General features: G+C 45.6%; 1 long non-coding RNA gene across 1 annotated transcript in view; it reads left to right on the top strand.

Annotated features, from left to right (window-relative positions):
• Window positions 1-13,698, top strand: part of LOC135908016 (uncharacterized) — a 41,392-nt gene extending 27,694 nt beyond the window's left edge. The window contains exon 4 of the long non-coding RNA XR_010566166.2: window positions 13,576-13,698. This is a non-coding gene — a long non-coding RNA (uncharacterized lncRNA). The remainder of the gene's footprint in view (window positions 1-13,575) is intronic.
• Window positions 13,699-14,142: the final 444 nt, after the last annotated feature.

Below are 14,142 nucleotides of genomic sequence, written 5' to 3'. Positions count from 1 at the left end.
TGGATCAGTCTAAACGATGAAAGGCTGCACTAACGAAGCAACAGCGAAGCGCGTGACCGTCAAAAAGATGGTGACAACTGAATGCATTTCGAGTTAATCGCGTGGGCACCGAATCGATGACGAAACTGGCCTTCACACCCCAAAAGATGCCGATAACTACCGCCATCTAAAAGGAGTGAAAAAGGCAACAAAATGTTGACCGCGGAATAGCTGTCAAGTTTCAACATTGATTTCACGGCGCTATCGAATGTGTGTGAGAAGTGGGCGTGGGTGGGAGGGGGGGTTGTATGCGTCTTAACTTCGGGGGGGGGGGCGCCCCCCTTCTTGGGTACGTGCCTGCCCCAGAGAAGATGGCGGACGCGGCCATTGTTACACTATGCATTTTGAATATCCACTATTTTGACAAAAATAGCTTACCTTGTGCATTTTGTGGCAACGAAGTCCACAATCCACGATGTGTTGGTTTCGGCGCTGTAGTTGCGCATCCACTGTTCTGCTTCTGCTGCATTATTCAAGTTGCAGCGGAGTACCTTCGTTTCCAGCGTGGACAATTCGGTGTCTTCAACACACTCAGGAACGTCGGCGTCGCACATTTTTGCGGTGGCAAGAAACTGGTGTTATCAGCTGTAACAGCACCGTGTTCTCATCAATCGCGGCTCATTGGTGTCGACGTCTAATGAAAAGCAAAACGTGTGGAGTGGGTAGCGAGCGCCGGTTGCAAAGGTACGGCTGATGGGACTCCTGCTTTACCCAGGGAGCGTTGCGAAAACGGTTTTTATTAAGTCCCTTGACAATTTGAAAGTAACGGCACTCTTTGAAATCTGCCGCCGCCGCGCGACCTCCTCGCTTCCTCCTCGCCCCTTGCGTGTTCCCCCCCCCCGCCCCCCGCGGTCACCAGCTTTGCGCCCGCTTTTCTGCACGACGATTGGTCTCCCTGCCGTTACCCTTGGAGACGCGCGGATCTTGAGTTTTGCTTGTTTTTCTTTTTCGTTCGCGCCATTTTCCTCCTGAGCACGGCTGGCTCGGGCTTCAGCTCGGTGTAGCGAACGTTGTACGCCGTGTTTCCTGCTCCATGTGCTAGCGTTATGCCGGGCTGTTGCATATAACAGCAGCAAGAAGCCTGCACATGGTTATGCCGTTTTTATGATACCACAAGGAAAGCGTGACGGCTTGCGCAGGAAGCAGTGGCTGCATGAATTTGGCCGAAAGAACCGTGTTCCGACAAAGAACAGCGTTGTTTGCGAGCTGAGGCGTCTTTCTTATAGCTCGTAGCAAAGCATCCCGTAATGCTGCATTTTTTATGCGAAGCATATTAACGTAGGTTTCGGGCCTTCGCGCGACGCCCGGCGGTGGCCACCATTGACTTTCAAGTAGGTCACGTGACATGACGTCACGTGATGACGTCACACCGGCTGCAGATGGGGCCTCATATCGCGCCGTCGGTCGCCTCCCGGCGGTGGCCACCATTGACCCTGAAGCGAGATCACATGATGTGACGTCACGTGATGACGTCACACCGGCTGCAGATGGGGCCTCATATCGCGCCGTCGGACGTCGCCCGGCGGAGGCCTCCACGCTTCGGTTCGTGCCGTCGCGCGCGACGCGGCGGCGGCGCCACCATCGCTGCATCACGTGATATGTGACGTCACGCCAGGGATGAAGCGGCGCGCGCCCGCCGTCGCGTCAGTCTCTGTGCCCGCGCCAACGTCCTTCGGGCGTGTGTGCGGTCAAGATGCCTCCAAACGCTAAGGATACGCTAAGGTTAAGCCTCCAATTTTTTTTTCATTCTTCCGGCCTGCTCACCAGCCCTTTTGCGGTTGTCCTCAGCATGCTTAATATTCCCCTCGCACGTCCTAACTGTTGTTATTCAGTCGGAAGTGCAGCATTATAGATTCTGCTTTGCGCCTTGAAAATATTTGTGGCAAGTATACTCGTGGTGACAGGTGACGAGCGTTAGCTAGTCAACATTGAGTTTGTTTTTAAGTTTTAAGCCGAAAGCCTTTAGATCTGTTTCAAGGTCGCGTTGTAATCTGGAAGTATCATGTGGCCCAAGCAAGGCCAGAGGTGACCCAAATCATGTCCACCCCTGTATAAGGGAATGATTACCCGAGTTAATCAGTGAATCATTAGTGATTGACATAAGGTGGATTAGGGAGGATTAATGTTGATTAAAGTGTATTAAAGAACATTAAGGTGGATCAGAGTGCCTTAAGAAGGATTAAGATCCATGAATAAAGATTAAGATGAGTGGAGGAGGATAAAGGTGAAGGGTATTAAGACCGATTAGGGAGGATTAAGGCGGATAAAGTGAGATAAAGTGAACTGAGCAGTACCAAGCTCGGTCATCTGCTTTGGAAAGCACGTTTACAATATGGACCCGCCACTTTTAGTTGTGTTGTACCACGGCTTCCAGCGAATATCGGGCGCCGAAGATTTTTTTCAGGGGTCGCACGCTGCGTAAAGGCAAGAAATTATGCAACGCCGAATACGTGTCCGCCGTTCAAGAAATAGGCGGCGAAGTTTCAGCGCGGTGTCAATCGCAAGTGAAGAGAGTCGCGTACGAAGTTTAACCTCAGTTAAGGTTTGCACGCTGCCAGATTCAGGCGCACAAACGTGAGGAAATGCTTGCTATAAATGCATTCACAGCAGCGATGAGCAGACATCGTGTGCACGGAACTGCTTGAGCGCACAACGGTACGTGCCGCAACGGCAGCGGTCTTTCGACATGCTGCGGAACGGCGGGCCTCCTGCAATCTTTGTTGACTGCATGCCGCTAGACAAGTAGTTATGCCTGCGCTGTAGTAGCGGTCATCTGTTCCTTCAGCAACTCATAAATAACTGATGCAATACATATGAGATCACAGTAACATACGTCCCAATCGCGCTGCAGCGCGTGCTTGTGCGCTCGTGCGCTGCGCGGTTCTGGTGTTCGGCGCTGGTTCCCACAGTTTGCCATCGGGACTGTAGATGAAAAAGACCGAATTTTAGCAATGCATATAATCAAGGAAGCTTCAAAACAGGTGAAGCAGTCGGCGTGGCGCGAAGTTTCGCTTACCCAGTGCCACGAACTGCAGTTATCCAGCGTGCCCGACGCTCGTCTTCGTGAGGCCTTGAAAGAAAATGGTAGAATCTGATGCTGGGATTCAGGCCTTGTTCATGGCAGCCCACGACGCAGCAGTAACGACGGTGACGCTTTTTTGAGGCTGAGCTAGGTCTCTCCTTATCGGCGTCGCCGATTCCTTCTGCTTTCAGCATTACGTCCCACGGCGCACGGAGAGTCCGTTTTCATTAAACTATAGGCTGCGGCCAGCTCTCATCATGGTCGGCGTGGTTTGTAAGAAGTGACCTGTCTTTCCGCACTCGCAACAGAGCACAAAAAAAGTGCGAATCGATGCAAAACTTGGGCTGGAAACATGTGGTCACCACATCCAGGGATCAGCTTGTACTACCCAGATGATGTTTGTCGCCACCACCAGGCGCCGCTACTATTAGCGGCGAGAATTAGGAGTGGCGCCCTCTCGCGAGTGACGTCACGGCCAGGACGCCGCTCGCTCGCCTTGCTCGGTTGCCGCGCACGCTCGTTCCCTTCGTGTATGCTTGGGGTATGAGTGAGTCGAGCCGTGCTTATTGAACGATATGCTGGCTTCTTTCTGCTGCCATGACTGAACCGCAGTTCCTTCTCCTAAAGCGCATGATTCAATAAAATTTGCGGCCTGGGTATCGCAAGCTATTTGTAACGTTGAAGGAGTCTACTGGCCTTGCAATGGATATATGAGCCGTGCCTGCCCATAAACTTTGCATAATAGGAATGTCTGCAAATTCAACACGCGAAGTTGTGTATGATGCCTCGCTAAACACTTAACATTCCCTTAGTATTTAGCTATGAGAGACATTGCATTTTACATAGAAGAAAAATCTTCGTAATTGGCGTCAGCATGTTATCCGTGCTAGAAAGACACTGCCCAGCAAAGCTGTCATCATGATTCCTATTACTTTGGTGTGTTGTTCTATTCAAATATGGCCATTCATTAATGCGTAAAAGATAGTTAAGCGCGCATTTCTTATGAGAAAGGTTGCTGCTACATTCATCCCCCTCTGAAACAGGCCTCCAAAAAACGAATTGCTCGTGGCTGCTAACACGACGGCACGTCATGTAGACTATTTACATAGTTAATTCACAAGCACCATAGTAGCAATGACCTGAGAGAAAAGTTTCGTTGTTAAGATCGAGAGCCAATCAATTGCAAGTGATGAAATGTTTGATAGTGGCCCTCAGTAGCCTTTATCGACAATATGGCACATCCCTGATCATGTAGCGGTAGCAACCGACTGTCGGTATGGCGAGGCACGCTATGTTCGCGAAACCCATCAGTTCACTACAACTTCGAATTCAAACCATAAAGCATTTTTTTTACAGCGCCAACTGGAATGGCTATAGTATTCTCGAGCTACTACAGCGCAGTTTAGATTGCCTAGAAAAGAAAAATTCAAGCACCTTCTGTCTCACCATGTCTCGATCCAGTGTTTAATTATACAAACGGATAACTATTCGCCTCGTCGGTACATAAAAGAGAACCTTGCCCAACTGCAGGCTAAATAGTTTTCTCCAATCCAATCGCAAACATTCATAGAGAAAGCACTACAAGCCTTGCTTATGCTTTCACTTGATTTCTGACCCTGCACCGGGCAATTTTGATATCTTCAATATGTCCCATACTACTAATGATTGATGCTTCGACTTATTTCTAGCTGCAGCCATGCGGTCCAACAGGCATACTTCACTAAAAAATTTGGAACGAACAGCCTGTGTCAGTTCGCCAAAAAGATTCCTCATGTATAGTCCTCAAGCAACAAGCACCAGTAAATTCCTCAAGTGAGTTGAGGGAATATATATTGGTATATTCCTATTTGCAGTCTGTAAATAGCTATAAGCCTTCATTAACTTTAGTTCAAATTTCTGCCGCTTAAAATAAACACGCGAAGAACTGCCTAATGTTGACAAGCAGTTAAAGAAGCAAGTGGTGCTTGTAGAATCTAAACTGCAGTATTAGTTAAGTCTCCGTGTTACTGCCGAGTGTTTCTGTGAAGAAATGCAAAAATTCCATATTATATCATGAACTACTCGTCGTGAGCAAACCTGTTTTAGCAGATTAAAATCAACGTAACTCTTGTAGAAGTCATATATAGCCAGCATTTGTGACATACTTGTTGTACCGCGGCAGGTATGGTATCATAACTGGATTCTTATATGCTATGTTTTTCCGATTGTCCATCCGCAAATAAAAAACCCGCAATGGGCTGGTCTGCACTCCTTCGGCTGGCACTGTAGCATTGCCTTTGAGAGCTGCATTGTTGTCTAAGGAATTAGCTCTTTGAATAAATGTTCGCAAAGTGAGACGTCATAAGGATATATTTGAGACAACCACCATAAGTATACAAGCAGAGAGAACGAGGGCAAACGAAAATATCGCAGAAAGCGCCCGGACAACGCCCGAACTGTAGCAGACGACAGGCGCGAGTGCTTGCCCTGATGTCACGCAAGTGGCGCTCGCAGCACCCCTGTAGTTCGTTCTCGGGGCTAATACCTCAAACTCCAGTGCAAGACGCGCATATAGATGGCCGCAGATGCCAAACAGGTGAGATCGCCTTCGTATTTCGTACCAGCGCTATTGGCGGCTGGGCTAGAGGAGGAGTTGCTCAGGAAACGAAACTAATCATGACTGATGGGTAGGCGTGCACCGACCGCGGCACATGCACAGGCTCGACACATTTCAGGATGCCTTCAAGGTCGGCCGTGTGCAGAAGAGTTCTTTGAACGGCAGGTATGACTGCATCGGCTGGGTGATAGCAAGTGGCCGAGGCGCTGTCGCAGTCATTCCCACGCAGAAGCGTGAACATCAGTCACCTGCGCCACTCGTTGTCGTGTTTACACGTCTCAGACACCGCTCTCTGCCTGACAGCGCCGCATTGAGAAATACCCAGGATCTTTAAAGAATGCTGCGTACTTCTTTCGCGACAGTAATGTGTGTCTCAATGCGAATGAAATCAAAATAAAGTGGCAAGTATGCTGAGTACTAACTTTGCATGATCGAAATTTCTTCAACAGTGCTATATGAAATTTGGCACTAAAAATCTGCATGCTTCTGTTCCAAATTATGTATTAGTAAGACATATAAATCTTGTGGACAACTTTCTGTGGCAATAAACTAGAACAATAAAGGCAGAAGTTGTGCACATGTCTTACTGTGCTATGCAGCTCGAAATTAATTCATAACCCATTTGGTTTCATGAGCAAATAATAAATTAACTTAGCTTCCACTGAAAATAAAGAATAGCCATGTCCAGCACACAAATTATTGTAATTTCTATTAATCTTAGCATCCATGGAGTCAGTCTCGCTTATTTACATGAGGCTTTCACATATTCTAAATTTGAAAGGGAACAGTGATTTTCCAGTATTAAATTGCACGTCCTGCTTTTCTTTAGTTTTGTACTGCAATTTAATAATATGCCAGTGTAATGTTGTATGAATATCTCCAGCAATAATGCTTTGTGGGTGATGTAGATATGTATAATAAAAAAATAGTATATACCTCTCGTCTGTGATAAAACGCATCCACTTTAACTCAATTTGTGTGATCGTGAAATAGCATACTTTCCTATTTCAGTGTGTTGCAGTTCCGTAAACAAATTTTTACGAGCTGCAAATGGTAGCGGAAAAAAAAAGAAAAAAAAACGTGAATCCCAAGCATTGCAAGCATCAGCATATGGTGCTAAGGCATAACGGCACATCTTGGTAATGACTGAGCAGTGGATTTTGGCGATGAATGCATTTCGTATCTTCGGAAACAATGGCGGACCTTGCAGAAACAAAGCACATCACCTTCACCGACCATCAACCTGAAAGCTTCACTAAACAAAGGAATTCGAGTTGGTTTTAGACCTTGTTGATGCGATCATTTTTCGTCCAGTGCCAGGTGACTCAAGCCAGGTGATGCAGAACCCACCCAGCTCCACTGCCAGCTTGCACTGCCCTTTCGTGTGTTTTTGGAATCGGTCAAGATGCCATCACGTATACTAGCACTTTTTGTGCTTCTATTTTCCGGCTTCCACAAGGTGACGCCACGCAGGAAATTGTTCTTGTCAGGGTTGAAAGTGAGGCAGTGCAGAGGGACATGGATTGGGCCTATTTTGGAGTCAGAAACGCAGAGCAAAATTAGTTTTGAGGACTCAGGAACATGGATCAAAATGAATTGGCGGCTAATGTACATAAGTACCTGTACCTGAAAAGCGTGGACACAGAATAGAGGAAGAGGTTAAGAAAGCAACCAAGTACACGGTGATTGAAAGTGTAAATAGACAACCAGAACTCCTCAGAAAGAAAGTGAGAGAAACAGACAGCGAATGGGATGCTGAGAATGGGGGGGAAAAAAAAAAGAAAAGGCCATGGAGATTTACAAAAATGGGAAGAAGAAAAAAATTGGAAGGGAAAATCAGTGCGATAACACAAAGGGCAGTGCCTTGCTATTTGAGGCTCTAGCTGATTGCCCAAGTACAAATACAGGGTCCTGAATACATGGCTGCATGTGTTAAAAAAAAAAAAGATTTTGCTCTCATCGGTGCACTGTTCTTGTTCAAATTTTGCATAAGGATTGCATTTTGGAGTCGACTTTGTTTAGTATAATATTGGGCACAGTTAATTGCCTGGTTTCCAAGAAAAAAAGTGCAAATTTGTCTCCGCTTATGGGCATATGAACTGCTGCCAGGACGATGCAAGCATAAAGCATAAACAGTGGCCTGCTCCAGGAGCGGGCAACACGCGGCAGCTCTCCCTGAAACGCTGCTTTCTGCAGATGACGACAGGTGGCGACACTGCCAGGGCTGCTTTTCAGACAATTTTTCCCATAGACGACAAGAGTTTCTAATTTTTGTCTTAAAAAACAGGTGACTAATCCTGCCAAGTGTTATACTAAATGAAGTCGATGCCAAAATGCAATCGTTCTGCAAAATTTGAGCAAGAACAATGCAGTGGTGAGTGCAATATCTATTTTTTTATTGACCATAAACAGCCAAATATTCAGGACTCTGTACATACCGAAACAAGTATTCTCAGCAGAATGAGGCATGTGTGCGCTGCAGGAAATATCCGGAGACAACTTTGCACATCCTGATGGAATGTGGAGGGATTCACCCAGTGGGACCCATAGGTAGTGTACATAGTCCAGAAGCGCTTGAATTTAGCAAGAGATAAGCAAGACATTTAAAGTATTGGTGGAAAAAAAGCAGGGAAGAGATTGATAGAACTGGATGTGTTACAGGCATAGGTAGCCACACAAGGTAGATTGAGGTAGAGCAGTTTTGAGGAAGAGAAGAAAGCTTCAGGAGATGTACGCAAAAATGCTAGAAAGAAAAACATGTACAGCGTACCTAATTAAATCAAAGCAGGCTAGGTGGCTATTTCTCACCACTCCATTTCGAAGCGAATGCCAATAATCATCATCAGTAAGCTAATAATTGTATTGCTAGGTGATGCCACCCTTCCATACACATAGTTATTGCTCTACAGGTGAGCCTGCCACTACATGTAATGTGCGCTTTTTGCACTTATAGCTGTAACCAAATGGATAGAAGATCAGGCTATTACTTGTTTGAAATTAATAGCCAGATGCATTTCTTTTTAAGTGATGCTTCCCTTGCCTGCTTTCCTGTGTCTGGTGTGCCTGCCTAGCTGTTGGGTTGTTTGTTACTTCGTTGGATATATTTGTGAATTTAAGTACAACGGTTATTGGGAGTACCTGCAAAGTGGCTTATATAGCCCTTGAATGCTCACCAAGCATGCCCACATTTGTTTGCATACCCAAAAATAACTTTGTGCGTAAAGCTTCAACATGCAATGTCAGCTCACGGGCATCTCTAAAGAACCTCGATCCCTTAATGGAATGGTGAAGTATGTTTAACGGATTCTTTAATTTAGCCGATTTTCTTTACATAGCTTATACACAGTCATATGGACACTTTCAAAGTCCTTCGAATCAAAGATCCTTTACTTCAAGGGAGAATGCGCACTGTCACACAGGCACAGCAAAGGAGCCCTACTGGAAGGGAGCTTTTATTTTAGTCAAAGAAGTGCGCATTTGTCCTTGGAAAGCCCAAGGGAATACTCTCGAGCCTAGACGGCGTCCAACAGCAGAAAAAAAATATCTAAATATGAAAGTTCAATTTTTACCTCTTCAGAACAAGCTTATAAGTACTGAATACTATTGCTAAAGTACTAAACACTTTCGGGACACCCGCAATCATTATGAACGCGCCGGTGCAGCAGCGCCGGCCCGGCCTGTCGTCAGCAGCAACATCGACGCAACACGTGTGCCATGCATAGAGTTAATAGTGCCATGTGCGATTTGGTTCTTCGGTTAGCGGTTGCTAGGCATCCCAGACTCCTTGGCTTTCTTCTGCGCATCTTCTTCCCTCGTCACTTTTGTTTTGTAGTTCTTTATTTTACCGCGTTTACGTGTACCTACCGCTGCCTAGCCACAGGGAATGAAACAAAGCGGCTGAAGCAAGGGCAACACTGAATAATCGACGCCAACATGCGGTGTACGAAGCGGTACACATGGTGGCCATCATTACAATAAATACATCTGTATTTGGTAAAGTAATGCCTTTAGTACGCGTGGATTTTGTTTTGATGTTTCTATGTATTAGGAAAAATAAATATTGCTGAAAAAGAATATGACAAATTTATTATAAGACGCATTTGGGCCATATTTTTTTATTACTATCGAGGTGATGGCAGCGCTAAGGATACGTTGCAGTTCCTGTTAAAAGCTTCAACGGAGACCATCTGGAGACCGTGTAGCACCGAGACATATCCCTTGAACTAATGTGCCTTTGAAAGCTCAATGCTCCTTAACTTCAAAGGACCTTTGGCATGCTCATGTGACTGGGGCTAGCTGTCATCAAACCAAACCAGTCCTTATACAGCATCAGATAGGTATCACCAAAGCTTCACAGCATGTGTGTTGGATTTGCTTAACTTTTTTTATGAAGTGTCTACTCAGGGAGAACCCAACCAGCAACTGATCAACCCACCCCAGAACACAGGATGGTGGACAAGAAAACTTTAAAAATATTCAACAAACGCTCCTCTTGGGTACAGGAAGGCAACATTATTGCAAACTGTGACGAGGTGTGCTTTTAGGACAGGGACAGAGTAAGGCACAGATCAACAAACAAGAGCAGACAACGTTTAGCTATATGCCTTACTCTGTCCCTGAGTTAAAAACGTACTTCACCACAGGATTCAATTTCAACTTGCCCAAGAAGCAGCACTCTTAACTTTATTGCACTTCATTCAATGTTCTTCTCCTGTGATGCAATGTCAAACATTTCAACTGCCACTGTCCCAGTCATTGGCCTCTGGATTGCGGCTGGGTTCCACTTCATTGTTGCACTCAGGTGGACATGAAATTAGGCCAGCTTTCCTGAAGCCTGTAGTTATGGTATACATAGGCACTGTGGCCCAGGCTTTGTGGACCGATTTGGCCACTTTGTCAAATGAAGTGGGCTTCATGCGCCAAGAGAATCTGATGCTGTGCTCAGCATCTGTCATTTGTAAATCCCACTGGCGCTGCAACGCAGACATAGAGCTGTGTGGTAGCAGCAGTATCAAGTGGCTACAGCATTTTTGCCTTTCCACTGATAATAACCATGGATGTTCAATTTGTTGCCTTATTTGATTTCGGAGTTGCAGCTGTGATGCGCCCTTATACTGTACCTCAATAGAAGGCATTTTCTAAAACTGACAGAGAGAAAGAATAAGCTTTAGTGAACCAACTTTCTACCAAGGGAAGGGCCCTTATTCAAAGGTTCTTTTGGCCGCTAAGCAGGCACGGGCCACCAGCTCACGCTGGTCTTTCAGGCTGGAGCTGAGCAGCACAGCCTCCCATTGGGATTGGTGAGGGATAGGAGGTATTGTGGGGTTTCGTTGGCATAATTGGCACAGAATGGGCATTATTTGCTGTGTTTTTCAGGGTGTGAGTGGTGAAGTAGGCTTAGGTGTCTTGAGCGCCAGTAGCCAATTGCCTTTTCAGTATCATTTTTTAAATATAGTGGCAGCTTCATTCTGTCCACATCACAGACATTGATGGTAGTGAAGTGGGGTCTTGTAAAGGGACTTTGTCCTTCTTGATGATGTGACTAGGGCAAACATTAAGATTGTCAATTCGTTCTTAAATTATTCCTTGAAGTTCTGCAGCTGCTGCTCAGTTGCCTGGCAGCTTTTGGCACATGAGTGTGCAAGCTCGAATCGCCAAGTCGTGTCTCGTGAATGTTGAAGACATGAACCATGCTGGTCTACTGACAAAACTATCAGCATTCATATATTTCACCAATGTCCCTGTTTGTCCCTGTGTGTAGAAGCACGGCCGACTCGGAGTGTTGGTCGCGGTGCAGTGCCAAGGACAACATGACCACCTTTAACGAAATAGTGAAGTGGTACAGACTTAATAGACAGACTATGCCGCCACCTCATCCGGGGCTTACCCGGAAGGAGGCAGTGTTATACAGGCAATTACAGGCGGGGTCCCTGCTCACCTCGGTGCTAGCTAAGCACGTGTGTCCGAGCGTGTACGCGAGTGACGTGTGCAGACTGTGCGCTAAGGAGAGAGTCACCGCGGCTCACATCCTTTGGGACTGTAGTATAAATCCACGAGAAGCCAGCGAGAAGACGACAATCCCGCCGCAGCTAGAGCCTGCAATGAGGAGCTATGACCGAGATACACAACTCAAGGCCGTCCAGCAGGTCTCGGCAGCTCTAGAGAGGCAGCAACCACGCGAAACTGAGGAGAAGGGGGGCAGCACCCCCAGGAAGGCAGCGGCAGCCCTCTCGGATCCGCGGAAGTAGCGAGGAACCAAGACCTCGAGGAGCACAATGCATGAGGCTGATGTAGTGGCGGCGTCGCGGTAAAAGCTTGTCCTCCCTGCGTGGAGGGAGCCTAACCGACTCTGCAGGCATTTTCGCTAAAGTTGTTCTCTCTCTCTGTCTCCCTGTGTTCAGATGCAACTGCAATGTTGATTCCCATGCCTTCAGCCCATTGCACTGCAACCTATAATCGATGATGAGCTCCCATTTCCGGCCATTCTGCCTTTTTACCCTTGTTCAGGACCTTTTTGCCCTTTGTGGAGCTTGTACTTTCTGAAGTTATCTGCCAGTCACAAATCATTATTTTGCTGACAGCCAAGTGCTGTCCTGGTGCATGGTTATCATTCTTGACTGCCAGGGCAATAGCAGACAATTTAAACTTGGTAGTATAATGTTTAAATTTTCTTCTCATTCATTGTGTTCGGCAGCTGATAACAGCAACAGCGTAGTGTGCCAGTGGCTGAGCCAATGATGAAGAAAATGAAAAATGAAATGTAGCTCCTGTAGAAACCTTTCATTTTTAAAAGCAGTTTCCTCCACTCTTGCCAAATAAATTTTGATTTGAACACTTCTACTTCAGTTGTGTCGGTGGGCCTACACCACCACCAATGCCAGTGGATTAGCTTGAAATAAGAACAACATGAGAAACATGGACACACTTAGTGCTGACTTCCAACCTGTTTGTACTTGTCTCTTGTGCAGTTCTTTTTTTTAAACATGAACTGCCAACATGCCCAAGTATCTACCCTTCATAGCCAGGATTGGCTTCCTAGTGGAGCAGGAACATGCTCACACTTCTTTCAGCTTCTTCTTTTCAGCTCTGTGAATGTTTTATCTTCAACTTTTAGAACATTGAAATGATGTTACCTTTCGTAACTGCATATACTCCATTCCATACATAGCAGTCAACGTTGTGAAGGCTAAAGAGACTTCTTGCAGTGGCTTCATTTGCACTTCGAGCTAGTTTGATGCTTTCTGACCACAATTGTGCACAACTGTTTTATATATAGGCTCAGTATTGAATGAAACAAATTTTAATCCTTACAAACAAACGTACTGTGGTATACGGTGGCTAATCGTTGTTTTAGATCTTTTTTTGTTTTTGTTCTCGAATTTTTTTTATTTTCAACCCGTCGAGCAGCCTCGCATATATGCTCGTGTGAGCGAAGGATAGATGGAACACACGGAGTGATAACTTTTCTTGACCGAACTTCTTGCATAGCTTCCACAGTGTTGACTGCTACGTATGGAATGGAGTATAGTGAACGTACGTGCCATATGTGCCAATTTAGTCGCAAGTGCATAAAAAGCATAAAAATAAGTGGTAGGGCATCAGAGGTTGCACAATGCGGTGTGATGTTTCGCTACTGCTCCAAATCTGTCGCAGGCAGTTCTTCTACATTATGTTGCAGAAAGAGCACATTTTGCAAAGGTGTACTTATTTCTATAACTCAAACTTTAAATCTGTTCTTGAAATAGCTCGCTGCACCATTGCTGATGCTTTCTTAGCATGCTTAGGGTCCCTATTCTTTTACCAGTCATGCATAACATGCATGGGCCGAGTTGTGGAATGTGTTGGCACAATAGCAAAGCCGTGGGTTTCTTTGTGTGGTAGCAATGCAGATGAATATGGATTGCTTTTTTTTTTGCAGGCGCAAGTCATGGTGGTGCTGCTGCGTCAAGTTTTGCCAGCAAATGACCTTCTGCAAGTGTCGCTGACAGAATGTTCTTCCTGTTTTTTCATCTATATTGCAATAAATAGCTTTTGAGCAAGATCTTTATTTTGCTTATGGTGCTATTTATTTTTCTTCAGGGACACACTTCATCTGCTTTGTTGCAGTAGAATTCAAATCATGACAGATACAGTTATTGTGCAGTGAAAACGTTCAATGCCATGTTGTGCTACGCTGAAATGACTTGGCATGTATTGAGCTGCATTGGCTGAGTAGGAGATTCATGTCTAAGTAATAATTTGAAATCTCTACGAACTACAAAAACACTGGTGTGTGCATTGTGGTCTGCCTCTACAAACCTTTGTCGTGATTGACAGAAAAATTGGTACTAATTGAAGCAATCCTTAGAGTAAAATAATTCAGGGACTTCTTTTTAAAGGAACAACACAAAGATGGGACTGTGGACGAGACAAAATTAAGTGCCAACTCCAAAAAAAATTTATCGAAATAAGGTGTGAATATGTTATCATTTGCTATGTGTTCTGA

Source organism: Dermacentor albipictus, chromosome 10 (genome assembly GCF_038994185.2).
Source record: "Dermacentor albipictus isolate Rhodes 1998 colony chromosome 10, USDA_Dalb.pri_finalv2, whole genome shotgun sequence".
Lineage (NCBI taxonomy): Eukaryota > Metazoa > Arthropoda > Arachnida > Ixodida > Ixodidae > Dermacentor > Dermacentor albipictus.
Note: the sequence above shows the minus strand (reverse complement) of the source record. Positions and strands in the feature narration are given on the sequence as shown.